The sequence below is a fragment of the Podarcis cretensis genome (assembly GCF_951804945.1).
Source record: "Podarcis cretensis genome assembly, chromosome: 1".
Classification (NCBI taxonomy): Eukaryota; Metazoa; Chordata; class Lepidosauria; order Squamata; family Lacertidae; genus Podarcis; species Podarcis cretensis.
In genome coordinates, this window is record NC_137170.1 from 43,384,069 (window position 1) to 43,394,428 (window position 10,360).

General features: G+C 44.9%; 1 protein-coding gene across 3 annotated transcripts in view; it reads left to right on the plus strand.

Annotated features, from left to right (window-relative positions):
• The first annotated feature begins 6,373 nt into the window (after window positions 1-6,373).
• Window positions 6,374-10,360, plus strand: part of LOC307223269 (serine/threonine-protein kinase PAK 6-like) — a 52,251-nt gene continuing 48,264 nt past the window's right edge. For 2 of the 3 annotated variants that reach the window (XM_079989187.1, XM_079989185.1), the window contains exon 1: window positions 6,528-7,108. The gene's annotated coding sequence lies outside the window, so the exon portion shown is untranslated. Of the gene's footprint in view, window positions 7,109-10,360 lie in introns of all 3 variants that reach the window. The other variant, XM_079989186.1, reaches the window with a different exon arrangement.

Sequence of the window (10,360 nt, forward strand, 5' to 3'; positions counted from 1 at the left end):
CAGCATGACTAAGCCGCTTCTGGCGAACCAGAGCAGTGCATGGAAACGCCGTTTACCTTCCCACCAGAGCAGTACCTATTTACCTACTTGCACTTTGACGTGCTTTCGAACTGCAGGACCTCAAAGACCAGGATTCAAATCCTCACTCGGCCATGAAGCTCACTGAGCGACCTTGGGCCAGTCGCTGCCTAGCCTACTGCACAGGGTTGTTGTGGGGATTAAATGAGGGAGAGAACCATCTACGCCACCTTGAGCTCTTAGGAGAAAAAGGTGGGATATAAATGCAAAACAAACAAACAAACAAACAAACAAACAAACAAACAGATAAACTGGAGTCACCCTTGGGCCTCTCAGAAGCAGGAAGAGTTAAATCAGAAGTGAGGAAAATACTCTGAATGCCTTAGGTATGTACATTAGCGCTGTCACTTTCCTGGCTCTGTGGATTTTCTCTTTGTAGGCTTGTAAATGCTATGAGATGGGACCTGAAGCAATAAATCAGGTTCATGAACTAAATGGATCTGTCCTGTAGCAGGTGGAGTCATTGAGGTGAGATTCAGAAGGTCAGAGAGGAAGTCATCTTGTTCTGCTTGGGCAGTTGGGGGCTGAATAATATTTCTGGGTGCTTAACACTTTGAATAAGTTAAATTGAAATTATGCATATAGATGGTTAATTAGCAAGGGGACTGGGGAACTAATTTATCTACATCTGGTATTATTTGCTATCATTCCATTGTGAGTGCAAGGCAAATTATCAGTTTGGCTTTTTCTGTGGTTGTGCTGTGGCACTAAAACTGCAAGCATATGAGTGACCTAGCACCTTGGTGGGTTATAGGAAAGTTCATACTGGCTGAAATACAAACTTGACAAGCAAGAATTGTCTACATTTTCTCTTTGGATTCAGCATTCCATTTTTCACACACTAAACTAATTTTCTATGCACTTACCTGTTTGTGGGCAAGTGCTCTATTCTGTATATGCACCCACAAGGAGAGCGCATGGGTGCACTGCCACAGTGGGGTCTCATCATAAGAAGAGCCTGACAGATCAGGTCAGTGGCCCATCTAGTCCAGCATCTTGTTCTCACAGTAGCCAACTAGATGCCTGTGAAAAACCCACAAGCAGGATGTGAGCCCAGGGCACTCTCCCCTCCTGTGGTTTCCAGCAACTGGTGTTCAGAAACATTGGCGCCTCCAGAGAGCCAATGTGGTGTAGTGGTTAAGAGTGCTAGACTCGTAATCTGGTGAACCGGGTTCGCTTCTCCACTCCTCCACATGCAGCTGCTGGGTGACCTTGGGCCAGTCACACTTCTTTGAAGTCTCTCAGCCCCACTCACCTCACAGAGTGTTGATTGTGAGGGAGGAAGGGAAAGGAGAATGTTAGCCGCTTTGAGGCTCCTTCGGGTAGTGATAAAGTGGGATATCAAATCCAAACTCCTCCTCCTCCTCCTCTTCTTCTTCTTCCAGCTGTGGAGGCAGAGCATAATGAAGTTCTAAATCTTTGTTAGGATAGCCCCTATCAAACTCCTAACCCTTACCAACTAGCTAGCACCAGAATATTCCCTGATGCAGAAGGCATGTGAATCTTTGGAGGTTTTTGGAGCTGGGAGGAAATATATTTCAGACCGCCTCCCTATCTTCCTGCAAGGATAGGGGGCTCTGTTGAGGTGAGAGAATGGTGTCTAGGGACAGGGTCTTTTTGGACATGTCCACCCCATCTTAAATTATCTCCCCAGGTTAGGTTGCCTAGCACTAAGTCTTAAAAGTCTTTATGGCATCAGACAAAGACCTTTTCATTTGTCCAAACCTATGGAATTTGCTTTTAATGTGATTTGGTTACTTCACTGTTTCAGTATTATTACATTGCCTTTGCTGCTTTTGTATTTGATTTCATTTGTTTTCTTGTTAAGTCCCCCCAGAGTTCTTAAGAACTGAAGGCCAGGTTATGAAATTTGCTAAATAAATGCAAGTACAGCAAGGACTAGGCTATATGAGGATAGCTTAAAACAGATTAACATTGGACACCCAGCAAAATGTCACAAGCCATTTTTCAAGTACCTCTTGTGCAATAAGCCGTAACGTGTTTCTAATATATTTACAGAGGATTTTCCTGTGAAATAGGCAGATAACGTTTGAACAATGTTTTCAGTCATTGAAAGCAAGTGTCAGCAAAACACCTTAAACCAGGAAGATTATGAAAGTGAGTGATTTGTTCCTGTTCTTGCAGCTAATATCTCTGGCTATAACTGGTGTGGTGGATTTTAAAGAGGCATGACAATAGAAGGTACACCTTCTTTGAGAGTTGAAAATCAACATTTAAGATGCTTGTATGGAGTTCTGTCCACAGTTCACACAGCCTTTTTAAAATTTTGGGGTCTCTTGTTTATGATGATCAGACCAGACCTTTTGGGGTCATTCTCCTTTTTGGATTTTTCCTGGTTCTCTTCTACCATCGGCTTATCACACTTGGCATCAAAGGGGGGGGTCAATGGTACTCTATTTTCAAAGAATCTTATATATTGCTATCCTTTCCTTTAAGAATAGATGTCTTGATCTGTGGATAAAAAGGTAAAGGGTAAAGGGACCCCTGATCATTAGGTCCAGTCGTGACAGACTCTGGGGTTGTGGTGCTTATCTTGCTTTACTGGCCAAGGGAGCCGGTGTACAGCTTCCAGGTCATGTGGCCAGCATGACTAAGCCGCTTCTGGCGAACCAGAGCAGTGCACGGAAACACCGTTTACCTTCCCGCCAGAGTGGTACCTATTTATCTACTTGCACTTTGACGTGCTTTCGAACTGCTAGGTTGGCAGGAGCAGGAACCGAGCAATGGGAGCTCACCCTGTCGCGGGGATTCGAACCACTGACCTTCTGAATGGCAAGGCCTAGGCTCTGTGGTTTAACCCACAGCGCCACCCGCGTCCCTTTGATCTGTGGATAAGTTTGGCCAAATTTTGATCTTGAAAGGTGATCATTGCTCGTACCGAGTAACCATCATAATGTAAGTACTCTATAGAAACAATATCGTTTGGCTTTACTACTCCTGGCAACATATCATTCAGGTTGTTCAGGAAATGCATTAAGCGATCTATCCATGAGAGGAAGCCCTTTATTGTAAACAGTAATCAGCGACTAGGACAAGCTCTTGTTTGTCTCAGTCAGAATTCTTCCTGTGCACTTCACTTGGAGTTGAATTGTAGAGTCAGGCATGAATTGTCTGACACGTTCCATTGCCCATCCCTTTCCTTATCAAAACCCCCTGAAGTTTTAGGGCAGTGCCTTGGTTGTACAGGACCTCCAAATCAGCTTTAACCGGGCAACATGAATCCCACCTGAAAACAGCAACAGTCTTGAAGCACCCAAGGTCTCTGGACTTCACCTTGAGAATACCACTCCCATGGAGCACAGATTTAACTGGTGGCAAATAAATAAGTAATTCTGAATGCTCTGCTGGTGTCTGTATGCCAAGTACCACCTGACCTCTATTTAGGGATTCGCTGGAAATCACCTCTGAGCGGAAGAGCTAAAAAGCCAGCTGTATGCAGTGAATTATGCCTGAAACCTGACAGCATTTCAGGGACTTGGAGCATTTCTTGACAGGTTAGCAAAGTTCATTTCTGAGACATGGCTGTCAAGAACCTCTGGCTGCCCGTTTCCCCCCTGACACCCGCACTGAAAGAGGTGCAGGGATTCAGGGCAGGGAAGGGGAGGGGAATGGAGAAGTAGGCTCTTTTATAAATAGCTCTGTTCCTGTTGTATGTGTAAATTCTGTGCTTTTCCTGCGAATGACATCATCCTCTTCCCCATGGCAACTTCCTACGAGGTCAAAATTACCAGGCAACATTTAGGAAATGCAGTGCTCTCAAGCGAACGAGTTGATTCATGATTTAATTGAGAAATAAAACTGCGGGGGCTTGGGGTGTGGGAGGAGCCCTGGCAAAATGGGCTGCTGTCAGCTCTGGAAAGGTTGCTTCTATTATTGCAGCTTTTTAAAATTCATCTTTCCCCGATCTCTCAAACCCTCTTCGTTTCTCTCCCCCCTTTTTAATAACTAACCTTGTCAAAACGAAGAAGTGGGTGGGCATTGGCAGGGCATCTGCGCTCACTCTGGTGAGCTGGAGAGAAGATGTACAGGTGACTAAGCAGAAGACTCAAGGATGAGTCACTCAGGAGTTATTTCTTTCGCTCCGCTTCCTGTACTTCTTCATCTCTTAAGTTTTGGACTGGCCGTTCATCCCCCCTTCAGACCCGGATGAGTGTGCTGTACTGTTCCACTCAGAGAAATGTAAGACATGCTTGCTAGCCCAGGTAAAAGTATTTCATGAGCAACATTGCTTATGTCTGGCAGTGTCCCTCTCTTAGAATTTGCACTTAGTTCTTCATTACTTGAACTTATTATGAAGTGCTGATGTTTACAGAATTGTTATCTAAGTTTTGTCTAACTGCATGCTTAGCAGCAGACATTACAGTGGTACCTCTGGTTACGTACTGAATTTGTTCCAGAGGTCCGTTCTTAACCTGAAACTGTTCTTAACCTGAAGCACCACTTTAGCTAATGGGGCCTCCCACTGCCGCTGCGCCACCGCCACACGATTTCTGTTCTCATCCTGAAGCAAAGTTCTTAACCCTAGGTACTATTTCTGGGTTAGCGGAGTCTGTAACCTGAAGCGTATGTAACCTGAAGCGCATGTAACCCAAGGTACCACTGTACAATGTGAATAGGGCCTTATTAATAGTTTCTTACTGCTCATGAGAATATGTACTTGCGGGCACACAGGTGAGGTTGTCAAATGGAAAACCCAGTTTTCCCTTCTGAATTTATTCCAGAAAAGTACAAGGTGTCTGACAGATTGCTAAACTGCCTTTGTTGTAAATATACCTAGGGAGGAGGCCAGGAAAAGAGGAAATACTTCTTTGGCAGTTCTATTGGTTTTAACTTGAATGGGAGAGGAAATTATTCTGATGCAAGGCTTTTATTTTATTTTTTAGTTTCCTGTTTTACCTGGGGCCTTGCTGAGAACTTGGATCTTGTCGGAAGGCAATACCATGACAGAAATATTCTTAATTGAAATGTATCGCAGCATCAGCTGTGACTGTGTGAGATGTGGCTGGCTTCTCAGACTCCAAATAAGAAGCGCTATCTTTTGAAACTCTTCTTTCTCCTTTAGATTTGTTATCTGAGTTTGAATTAGCTGTGTAAACACTATACATTTAAAGCACAATTGAAGCACATCCCCCCAAAAAAACAATTTTGCTAAGAGATGCTGAGGACTGTAACTCTGTGAAGGGTGAAGTACAGGGCCCAGAATTCCTTGAGGGAAAGAATGTGCTTCAAATGTACCTTAAAGGTACACAGCCTCAGAGGTGCGGACTCCTCCTCGAGGTCATCTGCCAATCTAAAAATTGCAGGGCAGGCTTTGCCATGAAACAAGTTGAAGGAGTTGCTTCAGGCAGGAGATTCCAAAGAGGGGTGTGATTTTTTTCCTGTCTCTAATCTCAAAATCTGCGTATGCCAGTCAAAGGAGCAGGGGAGGATTTCCACCAGACGCTTTCCTTCAGATATGGAAATGCTGAAGACAGCCTTGCTGAGGAGAACTGGTGTGAAAGAGCTACGTGACAGTTGACTGCTATCATCATCACCATATTTATTTAGTGACAATACAGATGTGACACAGGTCCCTGCCCAGGAGGATTTTGTCCCTTGCTAGATGGAAAAGTGCACAGGAGCATTTCGGGGTGATAAGGCTTCCTCTTATCTTGGGTCACAAGCCACACGGGTTGTTTGCTCATGGCAGCAATCCCTTTGCAATGTTGTTGACGTTTGAAATTTGTTTGGCAGATGACCCTCTTGTTTCCAATTTTGGAGACCTGGAGGAATTGTACTTATTGTTTCAACTCAGGGTGGTCTGCAAACCACCAACGTTGCCCTGTCAAGATTCACTTGTAAAAGTAGTAGTGGGTGCACAACACAAACTGTCCCTTTCATCTTGCTTCCAGAATACCTGTTCAGGGCGAGAGGCTGGGAGGAGAAAGCAAAGATCCCAGGTGAGAAATGAGAGGGATTACTACCTTCTGTGGGTGGTAAGGGCTAAGAACTACCTTTAAGAGAGGACTCTGTATTCTAGTTGAACTTTCTGAAGCTTAAAAAAAATTATTTACATCAGTTTTATATACAGTGGTACCTCGGGTTACATACGCTTCAGGTTACAGACTCCGCTAACCCAGAAATAATACCTTGGGTTAAGAATTTTGCTTCAGGATGAGAACAGAAATCGTGTGGCGGCGGCGCGGCGGCAGTGGGAGGCCCCATTAGCTAAAGTGGTGCTTCAGGTTAAGAACAGTTTCAGGTTAAGAATGGACCTCCGGAACGAATTAAGTACGTAACCAGAGGTCCCACTGTATCTTATTGTATCAAGAAAAGCTTTAATAAAAATCTTAACCTGGAATACAAGTTCTCTTTCAGGATCTAATCCAATCTTCTCTCTGCTGAGATTACAGGATTGGCTCAAAACTGGAATTGGGGGCGTGAACTTGCCTTCATTGGGGGTTTTTAAACAGAGGTTGGGTAGCAAGCTGCCAGGGATTCTTCATTTGTGATCCTGCACAGCGGAGGCTTGGACTAGATGACCCTTTGAGTCCCTTCCAACTCTTCAGTTCTCTGATTTGCCACAATATCATGCCTAAGTGAGATTTTAAAAAATTGCTTGTGAGGTGTGTCGGGTATGAGCCGCTCATCGCAGCAAACTCTGGCCTGATTCTTTCCAAAAGCGTATAAGGAAGAGGCTTCCTTGTGAGTCCCGCTTTTTCAACACCTGCCTGGGCAAAGGGGGGCGTTTGGCATTTTCATATCTGCTCCTTCACAGCAGCTGGCAAGCTGGCACAAGGAGAGTGTCGGTGAGGAAGCAGCTGCGAGGAGGATGTATTTCTGTGCATGTGTAATGTTGAACCAGAATCTTTCTGAAGCTCAAGAGATGGAATTGTGGGGAATTTTTGCCTGAAGCGAGGGATGTTTCCCTCCTCCTGAGACAAGCAGCAGCCTGCAGTCAGAGATGGGCAGGGACTAAGCTGAATCTTCTGAAGAGCAGAAGCACACAGGGCAGGAGCCGATCTTCAAGGTAAGACCCCGGTTCCACTTCTAGTAAAGGACCAGGGTCCGGGTGAACTTCCCCTTCATGTAACAAGAGTATTTATGTAGAAGTGTGTGTGTGGGGGGGGGGGTTGGTGGTGGTGGGGTGTGCCTGGGAAAAGTGGAAGCTGTCATGTTCCAGACCTGTCTGCGCTATTAGCTGCCGCTCCCTTCTCAGACTTAACAATTTAAATCAGCCAATGGGAGCCATCTTTTCAAACCTAAAACCACCAACAAGTGGAGGGAAGACTTTTAACCCTAGAAAGGCTGCCTTTAGCTATAGCCAAACCACAGCAGACAGGATCTGGTTGGTTTACATCCCTTATCCAAAGGGTCGGGGACTTTATTGAAGAATACTAAAAGCAGATAAGAATGGTTGAGCCTGAAATTCTGTAAGCTGAACACACCACCATAGGAGATCGAAGTGTTTGTGTGTGTTGGGGGAGGGAGCGGGGCTCTGCTTTTATTTATTTCTTTTTTAAAAAAGCTAATAATTTTAAGCTGCTAATGGGTCCCTTTTATGTACTTAAGATGTGGGCTTAAGATGGTCGTCCTTGAGAACTGGATAGCTCCTGTTCTTTTGCAGTTTGATCCCATATAATAGGAACAAGATTGGGACGCAGGTGGCGCTGTGGGTTAAAGCCTCAGTGCCTAGGGCTTGCCGATCGAAAGGTCGGCGGTTCGAATCCCTGCGGCGGGGTGCGCTCCCGCTGCTCGGTCCCAGCGCCTGCCAACCTAGCAGTTCGAAAGCACCTCCGGGTGCAAGTAGATAAATAGGGACCGCTTACCAGCGGGAAGGTAAACGGCGTTTCCGTGTGCGGCTCTGGCTCTGGCCAGAGCAGCGATGTCACGCTGGCCACGTGACCCGGAAGTGTCTCCGGACAGCGCTGGCCCCTGGCCTCTTAAGTGAGATGGGCGCACAACCCCAGAGTCTGTCAAGACTGGCCCGTACGGGCAGGGGTACCTTTACCTTTTACCTTTAATAGGAACAAGAGATTAGGAACCTCCAACAGAGCCAAACCAGTAGCCTAAACAAGCAGCTCTCTCTAGATTATTCAAGGTTACTGACAGCCATTATTTTGAGTTTAAGGGGTATAAATAATGTTGGTTTTTAATAATGGGTTTTTTGAATGCTCTGCATATACTTGTCTGAGCAGAGGGGAGGGGAGGTGTTTTTTCTTTCTAAAAAGAAATTAGTCAGAACATCTTCAAATGATTTTTTAAAAGAGTAAAATACTGGGAATGGTTTCCAGAGCAATAGCCATGGTAGATTGGTGCAGCGAAGATAACAACGAACCCTGTGGCACCTTAAAAGATAACAAATGTTCTTATAGTGTATGCTTTTGTGGACAAACTCTAGTCCATGAACGCTTATGCTGTAATAACATTTGTTAATCTTTGAGATGCCACAAGACTCTTGCTGATTTTTAAAAAATAACTGGGAATATGTTCCAGATTAATTCTTATTTCTGTATCGTTCTTCCATTAAACATATACTAATACAGTATATTCACTGGCTGTTAGAACAGACATGCTCACTGGTCTGGGCAGAACAGATTATAGATATGTTCCATGCTGTTTCCCTCCCTCACTTTCATTTGCTTGATCCCTGCACATACTTTTGAGATGCTGGTGCTTAGAAATGTTTTCCATTTCTCTCTCTGACTAGTCTGTAAACTGTGTGTGCTCTCGTAAGTGAAATCTACTTAGATGTAGGGAAACTGGTCTGCTCAGTGCAGGTGCAGAGACACACAGTGGAAGTGTCCGGAATAATTTATATCCTGCCAGCGAGAGATCCTTCACCCATCAATTTAGGTTCTGTTCTCTGTGAATCTTTGGCTATGGTGACAGGCCACAGTACGTACTTGGTGGGCACAATACTTACCTCTCTGTTTTGGGATTGCCCTGCTTTGTAGGTTCATATGCAATATCTGAAAAGTCTGACAGTTTTAGTATTGAGAAGCCTTCCTCAACCTGGGGCCTTTTTATTGTGCATTCATGATGATGTAGGGTCAGGTCATGCACCTTTTTCCCTGCAAAGGTTTCAGGACGGACTGTGTGGTGTAGTGGTTAAGAGCGGTGGACTCGTAATCTGGTGAACCGGGTTTGATTCCCCGCTCCTCCACATGCAGCTGCTGGGTGACCTTGGGCTAGTCACACTTCTCTGAAGTCTCTCAGCCCCACTCACCTCACAGAGTGTTTGTTGTGGGGAAGGAAGGGAAAGGAGAATGTTAGCTGCTTTGAGACTCCTTCAGGTAGTGATAAAGCGGGCTATCAAATCCACTGAACCTTCCCACTGAAAGCCTGTAACTTTTTATATCGCAGTGTTCCAGGTTTCTTCTGTTTTGCTTTATAACTCAAGAGTGCTGCTTCAGATGGCAATAATGCAGTCACACTGGCAGAGACCGACTTAGGGGAATGAGACCAGTTTGGGTGCACTGGGTGCAGAGCCTAAGGGGTGCTGGAGGGGGCACCACAACTATGATGTGGAATGGAAGGCAAGAGGCGGAGAGGGGGGCACTGAATTTCAGCGTTGCACAGGGCACCACTGAAATTTGAGACCCCAGGGTCCTCCACTGGGGAAGCATCTGTTGACATCCCTCTGTCTTGGGAGACAATGGGGAGATTATTGGGTTGTCTTTGTTTTTATTTTATTTTATTTTATTGATTGAATTTATATACCGCCCAGTGCTGGATTTATGTATAAGCTAAAAAATTTAAAGGAAGAAAACAACCCTGGATGTACATTTTCAAACTATAAGATAAAAACAACAACAACAAATAAAATAAAACCTACATACAGCAACAGTGGCAAATGGCTTTAGATACCTATAAGGTCCTTACATTACCATATATTCAACATAAAAAACAGCGACAATTTGTTGTTGACAAAGGACAGCTGAATATATAAAGGGCCCCATTACCTTCAGTAACTTACGGCCTCATCAAACCTAAATCCGCCCCTGATCCGCCCTGTACCTGCAGGTCTCAGGGCAGTTCACAGAAAAGATCATAATATACAATATCAAAATAAGAACAATAACCCAATAACACCCCCTCCCCCAAAAGCCACATTTTAAAAAGGCATAGGATGTCAATCAGATCAACCAAAGGCCTGGTTAAAAAGGAGAGCATTCCACAGACGGGGAGCCACTGCAGAGAAGGCCAGTTCTCATATTTCCACCCTCCGGACCTCTTGAGGAGGGGGCACACGAAGGAGGGCTTCAGAAGATGATCTCAG